Source organism: Ursus arctos, unplaced genomic scaffold (genome assembly GCF_023065955.2).
Source record: "Ursus arctos isolate Adak ecotype North America unplaced genomic scaffold, UrsArc2.0 scaffold_31, whole genome shotgun sequence".
In the NCBI taxonomy this organism is placed as follows: Eukaryota; Metazoa; Chordata; class Mammalia; order Carnivora; family Ursidae; genus Ursus; species Ursus arctos.
The window spans coordinates 3,807,101-3,828,287 of NW_026622997.1; the positions used below are offsets into that span (position 1 = coordinate 3,807,101).

At 45.3% G+C, this 21,187-nt stretch overlaps 1 protein-coding gene across 1 annotated transcript in view; it reads left to right on the top strand.

Annotated features, from left to right (window-relative positions):
* The window catches only part of LOC113264322 (cytidine monophosphate-N-acetylneuraminic acid hydroxylase), a 168,084-nt gene extending 156,245 nt beyond the window's left edge, over positions 1–11,839 (top strand). The window contains exon 15 of the mRNA XM_057304937.1: positions 11,642–11,839. The gene's annotated coding sequence lies outside the window, so the exon portion shown is untranslated. The remainder of the gene's footprint in view (positions 1–11,641) is intronic.
* Positions 11,840–21,187: the final 9,348 nt, after the last annotated feature.

The following is a 21,187-nucleotide window of genomic DNA, read 5'->3' on the forward strand; positions in this document are numbered from 1 at the left end:
TGTTATTTAACCTCCATGTATTTGTGGTCTTTCCAGATTTTTTCTTGTGGTTGATTTCTAGTTTCATAGCGTTGTGGTTGCAAAGGGTGCATGTTATTATGCCTTAAATCTTTCTGAGTATGTCGAGACTTGTTTTGTGGCCTAACATGTGATCTGTCCTGGAGAATGTTCCACATGCACTTCAAAAGAATATGTATTCTGCTGTTTTAGGATGGAATGTTCTGAATGTATGTGTTAGATCCATCTGGTCCAGTGTGTCATTCAAAGCCATTATTTCTGTATTGATTTTCTGTTTGGACGATCTATCCATTGATGTAAGTGGGGTGTTAAAGTCCCTTGCTGTTACTGTATTTGTACTGATTACTGTTATGCTTGTTCTTAGCTGCTTTCTCTATTTGGATGCTCCCATGTTGGGTGCATAAATATTTACAATGGTTACATCTTCTTGTTGGATTGTTCCCTTAATGATTATGTAGTGACCTTCTTTCTGTCCTGTCCCAGTCTTTGTTTTAAAGTCTAGTTTGTCCCATAGAAGTATTGCTACCCAGCTTTCTTTTCACTTCCATATGCATGATAAATGCTTCTCCATCCTCTCATTTTTTCATCTGCATATGTGGTTAGGTCTGAAATGAGTCTCTTGTAGGCAGCATACAGATGGGTCTTACTTTTTTTTCTATTCTGTCACCCTGTGTCTTTTGATTGGAGCATTTAGTCCATTTACATTCAAAGTAATTATTGGTAGGTATGTACTTAGTGCCATTTTGTTACTTGTTTTATGGCTGTTTTTGTAGTTCTCTTTCTTCTCTCATGGGTGCTGGTTTTCTTTAGTGATATACTTGGATTCCCTTTTCTCTTCATTTTTTGTCTATTACTGGTTTTTGATTTGTGGTTACCATTAGAGTTATATATGACATCTGCATACAGCAGTCTGTATTCAGTTGGTGGTCACTTACGTTTGAACCCATTCTAAAAGAACTAAATTTTTATTCCTCTCCCCTCCACATCTTTGGTATATGTTGTTATACTTTACATCCTTTTATTTTGTGAACCCCTTGACTGATTTTTATAGATATACTTCATTTTAGTGCTTTTGTGTTTCCTACTTTTCTTATTCCTACATATGGTCTTTCTTTCCACTCAAAGAGTCCCCTTTAACATTTCTTGTAAGGCTGGCTTAGTGGTGGTGAATTCCTTTAACTTCTGTTTGGGAAAGTCTTTAGCTCTCCTATTCTGAATAAGAGGCTTGCTGGATAGAGTGTTCTTGGCTGCAGATTTTTTTCCTTCCAGCATTTGACTATAGCATGCTACTTCTTCTGGCCTACAAAGTTTCTGCTGAAAAATCCTTGTCTTTATGTCCTTATGGGGTTTCCCTTGTATGTAACTGTTTTCTTTTCTCTTGCTGCTATTTATTTATTTATAATAATTTTTATTATTTTGGTCACCATACAGTACATTCTTTTTTTTTTTTTAATATTTTATTTATTTATTTGACAGAGATAGAGACAGCCAGCGAGAGAGGGAACACAAGCAGGGGCAGTAGGAGAGGAAGAAGCAGGCTCATAGCAGAGGAGCCCAATGTGGGGCTCGATCCCATAACGCCGGGATCACGCCCTGAGCCGAAGGCAGATGCTTAACCGCTGTGCCACCCAGGCGCCCCTATACAGTACATTCTTAGTTTTTGATGTAATGTTCCATGATTCATTATTTGCATATAACACCCAGTGCACCATGCAATATGTGCCCTCCTTAATACCCATCACTGGCCTATCCCAATCCCCACCCCCCCCGAAACCTTCAGTTTGTTTCCCAGAGTCCATAGTCTCTCATGGTTCATTCCCCCTTCTGTTTACCGCCCCCCTTCATTCTTCCCTTCCTTCTCCTACTGATCTTCCTGCTATTTCTTATGTTCCATAAATGAGTGAAACCATATGATAATTGTCTTTCTCTGCTTATTTCACTTAGCATAGTCTTCTCCAGTCCCGTCCATGTTGCTGCAAATGTTGGGTAATCGTTCTTTCTGATGGCTGAGTAGTATTCCGTTGTATATATGGACCACATCTTCTCTATCCACTCATCTGTTGAAGGACATCTCGGCTCCTTCCACAATTTAGCTATTGTGGACAATGCTGCTATGAACATTGGGGTGCATATGGCCCTTCTCTTCACTACGTCTGTATCTTTGGGGTAAATACCCAGTAGTGCAATTGCTGGATCATAGGGTAGCTCTATTTTTAACTTTTTAAGGGACCTCCACACTGTTTTCCAAAGTGGCTGTACCATCTTGCATTCCCACCAGCAAGATCAATGAGAACAGACCTACACCACGTCACATCATAGTGCAATTCGCAAATATTAGATCCAAGGATACAGTCTTGAAAGTGGCCAGGGGGAAGAAAATCCTTACATACAGAGGGAAGAATATCAGAATAATGTCAGACCTGTCTACAGAGACCTGGAAGGCCAGGAAGGGTTGGCAAGGTATTTTCAAAGCTCTAACTGAGAAGAACGTGCAGCCAAGGATCCTTTATCCAGCAAGGCTGTCATTCAGAATTGATGGAGAGAGAAGGACCTTCCAAGACTGGCAGAAACTGAAAGAATATGTGACCACCAAGCCAGCCCTACAAGAGATATTAAGGGGAGTTCTATAAAAGTAAAAAGGCCCCAAGAGTGATACAGAACAGAAATCTTGCTGCTTTTTAAAATTCTCTCTTTATCACTACTTTTTACCATTTTAATTACTATGTGTCTTGGTGTGGACCTCCTTGGGTTGATTTTGTTGGGGGCTCTCTGTGCCTCCTGGATCTGGATTTCTGTTTCCTTCCCCAGATTATGGAAGTTTTCTGCTATTATTTCTTCAAATAAAGTTTCTGCTTCCTGTCCTCTCTCTTCTCCTTTCATTTGGGACATATTCCTCTGTCTCCTCGTTTTGCCTAACTCGCTGTTTCTGTTTCTATGTGTTAGGAAAGTCAGCTGTGTTTCCTCCTCTTGAAGGTAGTGGCCTTATGAGGAAGAGGTTCTGGCGTGCCCTGCAGTGCAGTGTCCCCTCTTCTCCAAAACCTGGTGCTTCAGAGGTGTCTTCTATGTGTGTTGCATGTGCCCTTCTGTTATGGCTGGGCTGGGTTTACCTTCGTCCAGCTGGCTGTAATGGCTCTCTCTTTCAGTTGCGGGCAGTGTGTGGTCCCTGTGTTGTTAGCAGGCCAGTCTGGGCCTCATTTGGGCGTGAGTTAAGTCAGATCAGGCATTTGCCAGAGCTGCAGTAGCACCAAACTGCGGAGTGCTCTCCCTCTCGCCTTGTGCTGTCCCCTGAGAAACTTTCATTGGTGGGCAGGTCACACAGTCAGGCTAGATGTCTGCCCCCAGCTCAGTGCTGGGGCCATAGTGGGACTGGTGTAGGTGGTTATCTTCCCCTCTCTTTAGGGCTGGTGTCAGTTTGGTGTGGTGCTGGGCCCTATCAGGGGTGCTTGCACACTGCCAGGCTTGTGGCTCTGCTTTGGATGGACTCCTGCTGAGGGTGGGTCTGCAGGAGAACTTGGGATCAGAGTTGTGGTGTCATTAAGGCCTGTGCCAGTCTGTTGTGGAAAGGGATTTGCAGCTAATGGGAAAACTGCTGAGGCCAAGATGGATGGGGTGTGAATGCAGAAGACAGAGGGCCAGGAGGGCACACTGTTAGCAAGCTAGGTGGAGAGGGTGCACACTGCATTGGTTCCCACAGGTGTCTGTGTATCTAGGCTACGGGTTAGGGGAGGGAAGTGGCACCTGCCAGCTCTTTTGTTCTTGGAGACGTCTCCCAACAATCCCTGCCTTTCCAGCACCCACTCTGAGATCAGTAAACAAGTCTCCCTCCCATATACCTCCCGCATTTTTCAAACTGCTGCTTGTATGCAGTATCCCCACAAGGCTGTCTCTTTTAGAGCAGGCAGTCAGGCTCCTCTCCTCCTCTGGCTCTCCTAGGAACAAGCCTACTGATGATCATTTTTAAAATTTTTAAAAAGATTTATTTATTTAAAGAGAGAGAGAGCGCACTAGCAGGAGGGGCAGAGGGAGAGGGAGAGAGAATCTCAAGCAGACTCCGTGCTGAGTGTGGAGTTGGACATGGGGCTTGATCGCACAACCCTGAGATCATGACCTGAGTTGAAACCAAGAGTCAGATGCTTAACCAACTGTGCCACCCATGCAAGCCCACTGATTTTTAAAGTTCCGGATAGTAAGCCCCACTGATTGCAAAAACTCACAAAGTTAAGCCCCTTTGGTTTTCAAAGCCAAATGTTATGGGGAGTTGTCTTCCTAGTGTAGGCCCCCTGTGCTTTGGGTGCCTGGCATGGGCTCTGCTCCTCTCCCCTCTCCGTACCCGCACTCTCCTTCCCTCCCTCCCACAGTCAGATACCCAGGGTCAGTTTGGCTCCTGATCGAGTCTCCACCCTTCCTACCCTACCCTTTTCCATGCAGCCTCTCTCTACTTTTCTGTGGCCTCTCTCTAAGTCTCCATAATGATAAAAGTTTTAGTTAACCAGGAAGATATAAAAACCTAAATTTATATGTATACAATAGCATAGCCTCAAAATATTTAAAGAATGACATAACTAAACAAAGAAATAAATTGAAATCATAGTGAGATATCTGTAAACACCTCTCTCAGTAAATGATAGACCAGTCACACACACACACACACACACACACACACACACACACACACACATTTGGTAACTGTATGGAAGAGTTGAACAATACAATCAAAGAGACCTAATAAACATACAGAGAAGATGTCCCCAACACCTACACAATACTCATTCTTTTCAAAGACACACAGGTCCTTTACACAGAATGACCCCATGCTAAGCTATAAGGCAGGTCTCTGCAAATTTCAAAGGTTTAAATCATATATAGTGTGTTCTCAGACCACAGCACAATATAGATAGAAGTCAAGATAATTGTAAAATTGCCATGTTTTTTAAATTAAGAAATAGCTTCTAAATGAGTGCTTTACTTTGCTCAAGGAAAAATGAGAGTTTTGGAAAACTTGTTTTCGGCGTAGGGCAGCGCATCTGCAGCCCCATGGGGTGTCAGGGCTTCCTGGTGCAGGGACGGCCTAGTGGGACTCGCCAAGGGCACGCTGAGAAAAGTCAACTCATTCTGTCCATTTGATCAACTTCTCTGTTTCTGTGCCAATGTCCTTTGTTCACATTATTTTAGTTTTGTAGCGTGTTTGGAAAGCAGGTGGGGTGAATTCTCTTTTATTGCTCTCTTTCCTCCAAATGATCAAGGACATTCTTGCACATCTTCTCTTCAGAACCCTAAGATCAGTTTATCATGCTCCAGCTTATTTTTGAAAAAAATTGTACCAGAAACATTATTAGCAGCAACTTCATTCACATCTTTTGGGGATTGGGAAGATTCTAATGAGGGAAATGGTGAGGCCTAGCTTAATGGAGATAGAGGTGCAGAGGGAAGGGCACAGGGAGACACTGTAGAGATGTCCTGATGGGCTCAAGGAGTTTGGGAGGATTGTGAAATAACTGAAATTATTTTCTTTGATGACCCAGCTGCCCAAGGCTGGCTACCCCACCTGGCCACTGTGCATACTACCAGCTGATAAGTAGCTTACCCAATGAAGGGAAAACAAAACTTACTATTCCCAAGCTCTGGTTTTTCCTCTCCCTTTTTATGTTTTATTTTTTGTGTCTAAGTCATGTTTTTGGTTAGAGGACATGAAATCAATCTATTGCTTTTCCTTGTATACAAGCAAATGAGTAGCCTAATAATTATACTTTTTTGAGTTATTACTTGACGGATCATTATAGCTTTAAAAAACTGCTGTTTTCAGATGAAGCTAGTAATTGTTTCCATTAAAATTTTTTAGTTATGTAAATAACCATTGAAAAATATCTTCCTTTATGTGATATACAACAGGAAGTGAACAAGATTTAAATAAAGAAAAACAATAACATTTTACCAAGGAATATAAAAGAAGACTAGAATAAATGGGAAAACATACTATGTTCTGTGGCTAAAATTAATGACTCAGGCAACAACAGATGTTGGTGAGGATGTGGAGAAAGGGGAACCGTTTTATGCTGTTGGTGAGAATGCGAGCTAGTGCAGCTAGTCTGGAAAACAGTATGGAGGTTCCTCAAAAAGTTAAAAATAGGGCTACCCTGTGACCCAGCAATTGCACTAGTAGGTATTTACCCAAAAGATACAAACATAGTGATCTGAAGGGGTACATACCTGCACCCCAATGTTTATAGCAGCAATGTCCACAATAGCCAAACCATGGAAAGAGTCAGATGTCCACTGACAGATACATGGATAAAGAAGATGTGGTGTATCTATACAATGGAATATTACTCAGCCATCAAAAAATGAAATCTTACCATTTGCAATGACATGGATGGGACTAGAGGGTATAATGCTAAGGGAAATAAGTCAATCCGGGAAAGACAATTATATGATTTCATTCATAGATGGAACTTAAGAAACAAAGCAGAGGATCACTGGGGAAGGGAGGGAAAAATAAAATAAGATAAAATCAGCGAAGGAGACAAACCATAGGAGACTCTTAATTATAGAAAACAAACTGAGGGTTGTTGGGGGTGAGGGGAGTGGGGTGGGATGGGGTAACTGGGTGATGGACATTAAGGAGGGCACGTGATGTAATGAGCATTGGGTGTTATATGCAACTGATGAACCACTGACCTCTATCTCTGAAACCAATAACACACTATATGTTATTTGAATTTAAGATAAAATTTGTAAAAATTATGTTCTGGACAGAAACATTCTATATTGTACCAATCTCTAAATCCAGTGAAATCTCAATAAAACCTAAAAATTCATTGAGGTCCCCAACAAGTCAATAATAAAAATGTAAATAATGAAATAGAAAAATTTACAGAAGATATGAATAGGAAATTCTCTAAGAAAATACAAAAATGGCTAATAAAAAATGAAAAGAATCTTAAATTCATTAATAGGTGTACCAAGATAAATATACAAGGGGTCATTTGCAGAATTATTATCATTTAAAAATTAGAAGAGATGAGTATTTGTTAATTGTGAAATAGTTAAATATATCAGAGTTGATCACATTAAATAGTGGTTTAAAAAATGAGATAGATCTATATGGATACAGAAAGAACTGTAATGCATATTTTTAGAAAAATCAAGTTGCAAGAAATGCAGCATTATCACTTTTATGTTAAAATAACACTACATATAATGGTGTGTGTGTGTAACTCTAAGGAAGAAGAGCTGGAGAGCTTACATCATCTATTAATAGGGAGCAGACAAGCTAGGAGCAGGCAGGTTATGGGATCCTCCACTTCTTACTTAATACACTTCTGTATAACTTAAATGTGTTACAACAAGAATGCATTTCTCTATCTGTTATGTAATTAGGAAAACAAATACTGGTATTCATAACATAACAGACTAACTCAGCTTTTATATGTTTATTCTTTTCCAGTTTTATTCACTATTCCTATTTTTATCTACTAGTTTATATCTTCGTGGGTATGCATTTCTCATATTGCTACATGTTACAATAATTCTCATGCCTCTGTAATATTCCATATTCTGAACAGACTGTAACTTGAACTCTTCTGTTGTTGAACATTTACTGATCTTATGAAGAATATCATCCTCATTACTTTTCTCACGGTTTGAATTCTTTCCTTGGGATGGAATTCTTGAAGTTGGATTGTTGGATGGAAGGATATGAACCATTGTGCGTGGGGTAGCATCTTCTCAATCTTCCAATGAAAGTACAAGCCCGTATAACATATGGACAGTTTCTCATGCTCTGTTCTCATGGGGACTCCCACCTATCTCCGTAATGTTAATCCTGCGAATGCTTCCCACTCTCTTGCGTGCAAATGGTAGTCATATACTATTTCTCTTCTAAAAATTCCTTCAATACCTTTAGGGTGATCATATTTTCTAAAAAACAGCAACAGCAACCATCTTAAAAATATGCAGTACCTTTATGTATTACCCTAATGGAAGAAAGAAGACAGAACTCTGCCTCCGTTTATGCTTATATTTTAGCAGCTGAAAATCAGAGCGAACTTATCCAATAAAACAGGTAACCTCGATTGTTAGAACATATGTTTTCCTCTGCGGATTCAATAAACCTATTTTAATTTGAATGCAGTAAACGTGCCTTGAATAGTTTTAATTATCCGGAGTTGGTGCCCATCCCGCAGTGGTCCACAGGCGGTGTGGGTGCGTCTGAAAACCGCAGTGAGCGATGCTGTCGATAGGTGGCGGAAGAGGACCACATCACAGCCCAGCGCCGGCTCTCCGCAGACCCTCTTAGAGAGACGTGGGTGTTGCTAAATCCTTTACAACAGAGCCTCGTGAAGTGCATGCGGTTTCCCTGTTTTCAAATCAAGAAGAAAAATCGAAAAGTATTTCAGCGGGAGAAAAAGAAAAATTTTTCTATCTCACCCAGGCATCCTTCAGGCACTGTTTAGGGGACCCCTTTCCACCCATAGAAACTGAGCCCAGGACCCTGCCTGTTCCCAGGCAGTGCATTTCCTCCAGCCTGGAATATTTACTCGAATAATTCCTCAGGGGACTCAGGGGCACTGTCAATCCCGGCCTTCACCGCAACAAGACCTACAGGCTCCTGGCTGACAGTGGGGGGCCTTGCTGGCTTTGGCTTGGAGGCCTCCCACTATCAGGGCAGGCCGGGGCACTCTCAATGTGGTCCCTCTCATAGACAAATCCTCCTCCAGGTAAGCGTGCAGGTAATGGTTGACTCAGACCCACAGATCTAGGAACAAATGTTTATTTTCCAAGAAAGTTGTCTCGAATTTTAAGAAGGAAGAGAAATTTTCCCAACTTCCCAAATAGTGGAGCTCAAACTTTGTTTTATTGGTCAGAACGATGTTACCTCTTGTCTTGGACATCATCACCTGGCACCCCCATCCTGCCCTTCTTCACACATTGTGCGTCTTTGCGACAACGTGGAGTGAGGAAGAGCGGTCTCTCTGGGACGTTTCCCTCTTGAGGACCGCTCCCTTAACTCGGGAACGTCATCTTGTAAGGATTAGGTGTTTAGATTTCTCCTCAGCCTCCATCGATGGGAGGATGAGAAGTTGGTAGCTTTATTCTCCTGTTTACATGAAAAACCAAGACGGGAGGATTGTGTTGCTCGGCGTGACCGCAAATATCACACGACTGAAGGCGTAGTCTGGGTGAGAGCAGCCCATGTGTTAACAGAAGTCTGATCTCACAGAAGGATGGCCCCACCCAATAACCCAGCTAAAGCAATCAAGAAGGGAGTTTTTGCCTCTTGAGGAGCAGATCTACCCCAATCTGGACCTATGAAGACTTTGTTTCCAGTAAAACAACATTTATAGGGCTGATTGTTGCAGTGGTTATAATTGACTCAAGCAAATGGGACCTCTTCAGCAGTAAAAACTTTCATTTCCCCCTTTTGCATGAAACAACCATAGGACCAGGGTGAATTTGCCTCCACAAAATAGGTCAGGCAAATTCTCATAAGGCCAGGCAATGAAGCAATGTTTCCGGGGGCCTCTGGCCAGTATTTCTCTGAAAAAAAAAAAAAAAAATGGAACTATCAGCGGCCTCACAGGCCAGGAACAAACATTCTATTGCCCTCTGGGTAGACAGACATTAATAAAGATGCAGTTCAACCAGATATTTGGGACACAGTGATGAGAGAGAGCATTTCTGACTACTGTGGCCCAGAGTCCTAGCTGCTCTGACCCCACCAGCTGCTGAGGTGCAACTCTATGGAACTGGCAGTGAAGTCTGAAAATGGCACATAACTGATAATTATGACTACTGTCACCATGTCATCACTGTATACTTTTTACCAAGTGTTGATGAAGCCAGATAGCTTATAGTTCAATAACATCACCCAAGGAATATGGCCCTTGTGTTCCTGCCCCCAAAGAGAACCATTTGGAACTTAAGCCCCATCAGGAATTGACTCTTCCCATCAAGAGAAGAAAATGCCAAAATTCTTTCTCATTGCCCATCAGTGACTCTGGGGCTGAAGAGACAACTGGAAGATTAAGGAGAAAGAGCAGTGCCGCCAAATTGGACAAATAAAGGAAGAAATCCATCCCAGGATCAAACTTCATCCTAGGCTGACAGTTTGCAAGGCTCATTAGAGGAAGCAAGCACTCCTTTGGCATAGCATTGCAGGACACTGTGAACTTACAGTGCTGTACCACCAGGAAGAACGTTCTTTGATGAGCAAACAGGTAGTTCTAGCGTTTCTCCAAACTCAGCCCCCGGCAGAGTAACTTTGGACACAGGGGAGGTAGGGACAGCATAGCCAGAGAACCACAGAAACCCACAGCAGAACAGAGTTCATTCTTGTCCCCACACTCAGCCAGAGGTCTTTATCAATTGATATTGGAAGTGAAGGAGCAATCCACATCAGAAATTCACAGTACCACGTGCAATATTTTGTATGTCATGTTCAAAGTCGCTGCGGAGAAACCTGTATCCAGGTCTTGTTCCAGAGTGTGGATTCAGCTGTTCTCAACTCCCACCCTGGTTTCTTGAGGCTTGTGGTTTGTGAAGCCTTGGGTGGTGGCAGAAGAGATGACTCCTTTGGGGGCATCTGGCCCACCCCTGAGATGAGCTTCCAGATCCCAGTGGAGGTAGGGCAGGCGTGCTGGGCAGCAGCTACCCTTCTCCTGTCTCCTTCCTGAGTGCCATGGGTCCCATTGCCTCGGCACTCTTCCCTCCCGCCCCTTCTAGCTTCCACTGAGCTTATTCTTTCTTCATATCTGTGCAGACCCCAACCAGCCTCAACTCTTCCCTCCTGAGCACCTACAGCCTGTGCCCGTCTGCACCCGTGTCTCCTCTAACTCCCCACCCCCATCTTCCCACGTGGCTGAGCACCTGCTGGGCGGCCCATCCTGTGGCGCTCAGTCTGTCTCTTCCTTGTGTCTGTCAGCTCTGGAGGTCAGGGACTATATGTCCCTGTGGTCCTACTGCCTCGTACAGCGGTGTTTTCAGTTCATACTTATTAGTAACAACAGTTAACATTAATGAAACTGCGCTAAGGATCAGGCACTCCGTTAAGCATACAACACATTGCTTCTTCGGAGATACAAGGAAGGTTTTCTTATTCCTTTTTTAGCAACAAGGAAACCAAGGCCCCAGAAGCTAGGTAACTAACTTGCCCAAGGTCACACCATCTGTTTGGATCCAGAAATTGAAACTTGACTCTTCTTGCATAGGGAGCCCTGGTCCTAACCCGTCAGGTGCGGCTTCGCTGGTAGACAGACTGGAGGCCTGCGGCATCTCTCAGCAGCTCGGTGCCTCTCTTCTCTGTCTCAGCGCCATGCGGGGGTTAAGGGACGTGCTTCAGGTGATCTCACGGGGGCCTCAGGACCTTTGCAAGGATTGATGGCATGCGTGTAGAGTGCTCCCTGTATTCTGGGGTCCTGGGAATGTGTTTCCAGCACACAAGCCTCCTTGTGGGAGGAATTGGGGCAGATGACTGAACAACCATTCTGTCTCTCCACGTCTGCCTTCTCCCCACGGGTGATTTTTTTTTTTTTTTTTGGTTTTGTTTTGTTTTGTTTTGTTTTGTTTTGTTTTTTTGGCTAACCGTCTGGGTTTAAGGATACATGTAGATATTTCTCTTTCCCAGCTGCAGGAGGAACTGTGTGGATGTTTCAGATTCCTGGGGTTCTCGGAGATGGGTCATGTCAACAATGCTGTCCTCTTTGGGCATTAAGGAGTATTAAAGGTTTTTATTCAGAAGATCCTCCTGCCATATGGTGAGTTAGAAATATGACCCATCTTAGTGCCTTCCAAATGACAAATGTGAGATAACAGTAATACTGAACCCTAAATTATCATCATTAAAGACTAACAGTTTATCCATGGCTTCTATTGACTTTCAGTCATTATGCTCAGGTTTTAATGAGCGTTATCTTGTTTAGTCACCAAAACCAACCCCCCATAAGACAGGTATTTATTCGGGGCACCTGGGTAGCTCAGTCGGTTAAGCAGCCAACTCTTGGTTTTGGCTCAGGTCATGATCTCAGGGTCCTGGGATGGAGCCCTGAGTTAGGCTCCGTGCTCAGCCGGGAGTCTGCCTCTGCCTCTCCCTCTCCCCACCCCTGCTCATGCTCTTTCTCAAATAAATAAACAGAATCTTTGGGGGAAAAAAGCATTTATCAATCGTACAACCTGGAGTCAGTCACTTAACCTCACTGGGCTTCAGTGCCCCAGTCTGCAAAATGGTAATAGTAACGGTACCTGCCTAGTAAGGTTGTAATGATGCTGGGACTAATTGTCCACACAAAGGGCTTAGCCCAGTGCCCAAAGTAAGAGCTCAAGCATCCTGTGCCCTCAGTCCCATCTTACAGATCAGGAATCTGAGCCCCAAAGACACTTGCCCAAGTTCACATAGTGGGAGCCAAACCTAAACCTCAAAGGGAAATCCTTTAACCACTCTGCCGCAGCGCCTCTCTTAGTCAATCATTGGTTTAATTAAATAAGTTAATTAATTATTTACGCAGTGTCTTTTGTCCCCTGTCTCTACGGTGTCTGGAGATGAACTCAACGGGTGAGAGCCCAGGGCCTCAAAGACCAAGGCTAGTTGGTCCATCCCTTCCCAGCCATCCTGCAGCCCGCACAAGGATGCTGGATGGAGAGGCTGAGGGGCTGTGGATGAATCCACGCGTGTCCATCACCACTATAAGAAGAAAGCCTAGCTCCGGTTAGAGGGACCCTGAGTCCTCGTTTGCCCAAGCTGGTCTGGATTTGTTACAGTCGTCCTGGCCTAATTATTAACAGTGCCCTCTTGTTCTCAAACGGTGTTGGTTCAGACAATCAATTATGTGGTCGTCCTACCCACAGTGGTGTCATCTTCAGCAGATAAAGGACAGCATGTTCTCATAATCTTTTGGCACCTTGCCTCTGTTCACACTGTCAGCAGCCATGTCTTGTCCACCTGGATTTTTCCCTACCCCGTCTGGCTGATTGCTTTAAACTTCATCCCTCCACACTTCCCCAGCTACCTCTGCTTTCAAATTCTTGGTGGTGGCCTGGGGTTTAAGGAGGTTAAATGGCGTCTCCATCCTGGGTCCACCACTCACTGGCTGGCAAATCACCTCACCTTTCTGTAAGACCTAGTTCCTCACCTGCAGAGGGGAATGCTACGCCAGACCTCATGAGCATTCATAATATGGTGCTCAGTAACTCTTAGCTGCCTGTGAGTCATATTAGTCAAAAAGAGATGATGGGCTGGTCCAGCTAATAGGACAGGTTGCCCTTCCTGGTTTTATCACAGTTATCCCTGCTGGACACCAGTACCCCACATGAAGCATGGTGAAGGAGCCTGGGACTAGGATACGGAAGATCTTCAGAGAGTATCCTTCCGTTAACCAAGGCTGAAGGCTGAGCTTACAAGTCAGGGGCAGCCTACTGGTATGAATCGTGAGCTGTACTGCAGCCCCCCCTGCCCAAACCTGTCAAGCTATCCGGAATTCAAGTGCTGCTTTTCGCAAGGCCTTGAAATTTTCTCAGCTTCTAAGAAGATACTGTTAAAATCTCAGAGTGTCTGGGTTGCCCCCTAGCAACTCAAGGAGCCCTCATGCAGTGTCCCCCACCCCAACCTGGTTTCCCAGTGTGGTGCCCCTTGCCCTCGACTTGTCTTTGCAATCTCTGCTATGCCTCACCTTCCAGGGAGCTGTTCTCTGCTAGGCATGACCGTGGAGGTATGAAAATCGAGCGTCAGGATGGTGGACAGGTGCTGGTTTTGTCTTCCTGTTACGCATTCTCTCCTCTCTTGGTAAGAGCACTTGGGGTTGTCTTTGCTGAACCACTCCCTCCCACTCTTTGGGCAGGGCTGACCCCTCTTCTCCACTTCAGCAATTGATACATGACTGAGATCATGAGCCACAGTGATTGGTTCACAGAGACCACATGACTCGACTTAAGCCAATGAGAAGCAGTCCTGAGATTTTTGCTGAGCTGGTGGGGTGAGATGTGCTCCTTCCTTTGGGGTTACTAAGACAGTAGGGAGTTACTGGAAGCCGTCTTTGCCACCTAAAAATGCAGCAAGCACAGAGAGAGAAGGAAAGAAGATAGATTTAGGATGACATTGTTTTGGCACCCGATCTAGCTGTGCTTGAAGCCCCCCCCCCATTAGTGAGCCAATTAAATCCTCTTTTACGCTCATGCCATTTTGAATTAGGTTTCCTTTACTTGCAAACCCAGCAAGTCCTGGTTAACGTCACAGGGAAATGGGTTCTCTCTTGAAAGGCTTACATGTTAACAACGGACATGTCTTCAGCCCAAAGAAATGAATTGGTGCGGTAGGATCTCAGTCCTTGGTGTCAAGCTGAGGCAGCCAGAGTATTCCGAAGTGGGGTGAGGACCTAGGGACACTCAGATTCTGCCCCTACCAGTGACTGTCCTGTCTGCCTTCCATCAAGACAGGCCCGACACAAAGGACTGCCCTGTCAGCCCAAGAGAGAGCTCCTTCACTGTTGAGGCCTGAGGTAATGGCCGGCCCTGTGTGATCCCTCCCTGTGAGAACATTCCTCGCCAAAAGCTGCACGGATCGCTCGTCCTTGTAATCAGGAGCAGCAACCCCCACAGTACGAATTAGGAGTATTACACTGTGAGGATCAGCTGAGGGGGCAGCTTGGCCTAGAAGTGTCATCTCTCATCGTCCCTCCACTTCCTGGCGTTCCCATGTTTAGCATTCAGACAGGCGGCTGGACTTGGCAGGAAGAGTCTATTTTTCTGAAAGTTAAAACTGCTCTCCCCGCTGGCAGGGGGGAAGGGAACAATAAAGAAGAGCAGGTCACATACCAGACCAACCTTCTTTTTTCTTTTCTTTTCTTTTTTTTTCTTTCTTTTTTCTTTTCTTCCTTTCTTCCTTTCTTCCTTTCTTTCTTTCTCTCTCTCTTTTTTCTTTTCTTTTCTTTTTTTTCTTTCTTTTTTCCTTCTTCCTTTCTTTCTCCCTCTCCTCTCCTCTCCTCTCCTCTCCTCTCCTCTCCTCTCCTCTCCTCTCCTCTCCTCTCCTCTTCTCTTCTCTTTCTTTTATAAGAGTGGCTGTCCTCCTTGTTTTCTTTGAAAGAAGATCACTTTCTGAAGGCAGAGAGATTGGGCCTCTCCCCAGCCCCTCTCGGTGGGTGGGACCCAGTGCAGAACGCAAGGCCGAGAAACAAAATCGAATCTCCGAGGACTGAAAGAATTCTTTTCACATGGACATCAATTACATTTATTAAGGGCTCACAAATGAGTTCAGACTCATTTTTTTTTTGATCCTTGGGATTGTTTTAAATTGAGCTCCAGAAACAGACCCTGAGAGCAGAATTCACGTGTAAGTCATTTATTAAGGAAAGGCTTCCAGGGGAAGCCGGTGAGGAGGGGGGAGGCCAGACAGAGAAGGGGAAGAACTCAAGCAAAGTGCCACTTCAGGCGAACTCCCGGCCATAGCCTGACACCCTAGGGGATCACTGGGGTAAGTTATGCCTCAGAGTGTGTCCCCATGCAGGGCAAGGATGCCGGGCTGTCAGACTCCCTCACGGGCTGCTGGCAGTCCCTGGTTGTGGATGGCCCTGGAGGAAGGGAAGACAAAGACTTCCAGGCCCTTCTGGCTCCCTGCACGTACGAGCAGAAGGACTCCATGGATCCAGGGCGGTTAGGAGCCAAAGCACAAAGCAGGGGTTGAGAGGGCAAGCCCCCACAGATATGGGAGAAGGACACTCGGTATCTGGGATGGGGACCAACAGTGCTCATCAAAGAGTTATCAGAAAATACCACAAAATGTAGGGTTGCTGGGCTCCCCGCTCTGGGGAACATTAACGAGCCATGAAGACACCCTTTCTTTCTTTGAGAACTACCACCATCCTCTCCACTCCCCACCCTATCACCCCCACTCCCACGTGCATACAACTCAATCTTTCAGAGCTGACTTCACTTGCCTCCATGACCACAACCGAGTCAAGGGGATTGTTTCTACTGAGATTTTAGTTTGGAGACTGATTCATTTTCAGTCTGGCTATTGGCCTGGATCGGGGTGGTGTGGACTTAGAAATGGGGTCACCGTTGTGGGGTGACCGAGCTTGGACGTAGGCCCGGTGAAGCACAGGGAGAAAGAAGAGTATATAACCAGACTAATAGCATATAAATATGCAGGCTGGCTCTGCATCAGGCATGGTCTTCACCTGGATGAGCTCATCTGACCCTCAGCACAGCGTTGCGGAGTGGGAACTAGCTGGTAGCTATTCTCGTCCAAGGTCGAGGACACGCATGTCTCAAGTGGCTTGAGTAAAGGTCACGCAGCTTGAAGAGGTGCAGTCAGGATTCAGTCCTCTGGTTTAACTCCAGAGCCATGCGCTGCCCATAAGGCCGGGAAGGGAGCTGAGCACTCAGAAGCCCAGGCCAGACTGTGGCAAGTGAGGGCCGGATGGAGGCAGATCCCTTGCTGCCCAGGTTCCGGCAGCGGTCCTCTCCCTCACACACCTGCTGGGAACGTTCATCCTACCATCTTCCAATACCCACCTTCCACTTGCTTTAAAAAAACAACACTTGGGTTATGTTTATGGTGGATTGCTATTGTTTGCAAGGAAAAGACTCTTAGGGAGGACACCTGCTCTTGATGAAATGAGGGAAAAAATGAAGTTTCTTTTCAGCTCTTTCCAGCTCCAGAAATTCTCTTTTCTGTCCTCATGCCTCAGATTGGGTACATAGGCATTTCACCCAGATTGGACTCTTGGATGTAATGAAGTTTTATTTGTTTGTTTATTTATTTATATAGAGAGAGCACAAGCAGGGGGAGGGGAAGAGGGAGCAGGAGAGAGAAAAATTTCATGGAGACTCCATGCTGAGTGATCCCACAACCCTGGGATCATGACCTGAGCTGAAATCAAGAGTGGGACGCTCAGCCGACTGAATCACCCAGGTGCCCCAACTCTTGGGTGTACTAAGGGAAATGTTCAGCTTTTCCTGTGTGTGGGCCCTGCTCTTTGGGTTCCCGGGGAAGCTCTACTCTAACGTTTAGCAAGGTCAGAATGACTGGGCAAAACCTCAGAGCGTGGGCTCTATTTCTGCCCCAAGCACACTTGTACATCTGCTTCGTAAAAAAAAAAAAAAAAAAAGAAAAAAGAAATAATCAAAAAGGGCCCTTCCAAACACAAAGATAAGAAAAACAAACCTCCCTGGTTCCCATAAGATTAAAGTCATAGAGCCTTGCACATACTAAAAACGTAAGATAAAGTCTGTAACTTTCTGGAATGTCTTTCTTCCTGATGATTTGTAACTTTATGTTAAAAGAAAAAAAAAAACATATATAACCGCACACCAAATGTTCCTTCCTCAGAGCACACTCTTCTTTGGGAAGAGTGTATATCCTGGGCAGCTGTCCTAACTTGGGCTCAAATAAAACTCTTTTCCTTTCTCTTTAAAATTTTTAAATAGGTTGGTTCGTTTTGGGTGGACAGGTGTCGGAACAGGCAATGGTCGGGTGATGCCACCTGAGCAGCTGGAGGGCCTCATCTTTGCACCCTCTGAGTTTGAAAGTAAAAGTGCCCCTAGCAGAAAAAATCCCTCAGGGGATGAGCCCTTTCGGGTGGAGGCAGGACGAGGGAGAGACAGTGAGGAACCCCAAACTCTAGGAATTGTCAAAGAAATTATGCTATTTGTTGTGGATTCGGGCAGAGTGGCCTTATTTTCTTTCTCCAGCTGTGACAAGAGCCAGCCAAGGTGCTCCGTGTCCAACAGGAGAACCCAAGCAACGTACATAGTGGGAGAGAAAATAGCACAAGGCTGGTAACTTCGTTTATAGTTTAAGTAAGAAGATTCTGTTTCTTATAATAGTCATATTCTACAGCCAGTTTAACAAATATCATTTCTATTGCAAGCACCAAACTATAGAGGATTAAACCGAATTTTATTTTAAACTACTGACTAGTAAAGGGAACTTATTATTGTAAGAAATAGAATCTATACAGATTTAAATTCGAGCAAGATCTTCATTCCTTCTCTGTAGCCACTTTGTTTATAATACTTCTCAAATGTAATACATACATACGGTAACACATAGGGACATATATAGTGAAAATGTATACTGGAATGTAAATATTCTGAATCTTCTTTATCTTTGCCGAGCAAGAAATTTTCAACAGCGCATTTACATTCTTCAAAAAGTTACATCAACAATTATTCAACCCTTGACATCAAAGACAATTGCAGCTTCTATTTCTACAGATTCGGTGTAAAGAAATAGGTCTAAAATCTCCGATTTCCAGAGTTACCCGACAAAGTCAATGCCTTAGCAGAAGATCCCGTACACATGACGGTATGACCACAAAACAAAAGAGGAAAGACGCAGTTCTGTCAATTGTCTCAACCACAGATGGCAGGAGTCTAGCACAAATGCCTTCTTCTCTCTTGCTGCCATAACAGAAGCCCCGGCGTCGGAGTGGGCGTTCTCCCGCAGCCTAGAGGCAGCCTGCGATGTCCTTCCAGTGCATCATTCCAGAAAGCCACTATTCAGCTGTGGGTGACGGCGTCCCAGTTAACATCTGTACCCGTCTGTGGGTTTTGGGGTTGCAAATGGTAGGATCCTCTGGCTAATTTATGCAAAAGGAGCGATAGGTATGGTTACTGACAGCTCGTAACACCATCGGAAGGACTCCAGGTGCACTGTCTGAACATGGAAGAGCAGGCCAGCTAAGAGAGCTGCTCAGGCCAGAAGCACCACGCCTCCACCATGATCACGAAGCTTCTGAGTCGACCAGCTGTCCTGTGCTTCCCACGGTCCACTGTCCCGACTTGAGGCCAACGACTTGCTTTGCCCACTCACTGCTCCCAGACTCACTTCGCAGCTCCTGCCTGACAGACGTAAGTCATGCAGGGAGCTGCAGGGGCAGGGGAGTCAGCAGAATGCTGGCACCAGCTGCCCCGCGGAGCAGGGAGGCACGCTGGGACCAGGAATGACGTGGACTGAGCTCATCTGCGTGCTCGTCTCAGGATACACGTCCGGCATCAGAGGTGGAAAGGCGGAGCAGGATCGTAAGAAATAACTGTAAGATACAGAAATTGGAACTTGGCAGTGTTCACCCAGGACCAGGGGGTTCGTGGGACGTGAGCCTGGTGGCGCTCACTCTAAAAGGCTTTGGCAGACCCGGAGGAACGGGTTATCCTAACTCAGTGACACTGACCGTTGACATCCACCAACGAACTCACTTGGTTCAGATTTTACTCTCACCCAGCAAACTTCTGGTGATAATTAAGCTCTCCAGGTGTGCAGGAACTAACGCCCCAAGATCATTTAGCACCATGCCTGCCACGTGCTACGCATTCAAGACATGCCTATGGTTTTTATATTTCAAGTTTCTCTTTTGAGAATATATTTATATATTCTCTTTTGAAAGTTTGATATTTCAAAAGTTTCTCTTTTAAATATCTTGACCAATTAACCCCAAGGTTTCATTTTGTCAGTTTCTCTTCCTCTCTGGACATTAACGGATTTCCTTTCTGATTTCTATTTTTCTGTTGAGGTTTTGCTTGGTGTGAGATAGCTTCCAGACACAGGTCTTCCCCAGGTCTTCTCAGCTAGGCTCTGGACCTCAACACACACCCTGGGACAAGAGACTCCATTAAGGTTGCTGCCCGCCCTCTCCCAGATGCCAAGGGGCAGCTTCTGGTCTCTTGAGATACCACCATCCTTTGGTGTCCTTACATGGCCACACCCTGTGGCATCATGGAGCATCTCTGATACTCCTTTGTCAAGCCTGCTGTGGTGAAGGGAGGAAGCAAGAGATCTCTGAGGAGGAGAAGGCAGAACACCCCAGTGGTGAGGCAGGCCCATGAATGCCAGAGCAAGACCCCTTCTTTTGGGACTAGAAGGGTCTGTCCCACCTCCCACCGTGGAGCCTTCCCGCAGCTCTGCCTTTCCAGCTGCACTCCCTGCCCCGGACCTTCTCTTCTTTTGCTGCCTGTCATGTCCTCCCACAGCCTTTGCACACATGAGTCTCTGGCCTGCCATGCTTTCTCCTCATTCCTCTCCCCCTCTCGATGCCCGCCAGTCTTTCAAGGCATAGCTCAGATGCCACCGCCTCCCCAGGCCTGCCTTGGTTTTCCCCTTCCTGTCAGAATCATTTCTTCACCATCTGGGCTCCCAAATGACTCAATGGGGCTTCTCCATCCAGATCCCATTGGATCTGGCCATATGATTATTTGTGAATCTGTCTGCATTCCCCACAGGATTTGAAGTTTTCCAGGGCAAAACCATGTTTTATTCATCTTTATAGGCCCAGTGCCTACAACATTAAAAATATCTGAATTGGATTAACCTGGTGAAGAAAACATGTCCAGGCTACTTGGACAAGCTCCCTCCAGCAGGTGGGATAGATGCTTGTGAGTCTAGGACCCTTGGCAGAGACATCAAGGAGAGACTACCCCTCCCTGTTGTTTTCCTTATCTCCCTTCCATCTCTTCCCTCCCCGTCTTAAAATATATATACAAATATACGCGACCCCCAATCAGATAAATAACCCTCTGGGAACAAGCTGTGTGAAAGCTTTGAGACTCTCTGGTTTCATGGCACCATTTTGAAATACAGTGCTTGTTATGCTGTTGGCTCACGCATGAACTATAATGTTCCAAACATTGCTGAGAAATGAGTGTATTTCCTATGTGAGAAGCCTGATTTGTAATGGCTTGTACATGTGGAGAGAGCCCCGAACTACGCACCAGAACAATGGGGTATTACGATTGCCTCAGGAACGAACTGGTTTTGTGGCATTGATGAGACTTTTCTGTCCTTTGCACCTCTGCTTCCCCTTCCATGAAGTGAAGGGTGGGGCAGTGACACCTAGGTCTCTCCAGCTCTGGAGTTCTGGGAGGTTCTGATTCTTACTTCACTTTGGGGTGAAAGAAGAGAAGCTATCTTCAGATCATGGCGTCTTTTACCCCTTCTCTTCTGACAAGGCTGAGAAGGGTCCAGATCCACTAACACTGAGATCGAAGAAGACTTGGAAGTTCTATGACTCGATATAATAAGGAAAGGCTTGTCCTCTCCGTCTTGAGGATCCCCAGAGGAAGCCACCACAAAGGTGACACAGACCCTGCCCGAACACTTTCCTTCCCTCTCCATGGGGCTGCCGGAGTAGCTGAGACAACGGTTGTGCTCTCGTCCCCATGGGGAGGCCATGGATGTCAGTCACTA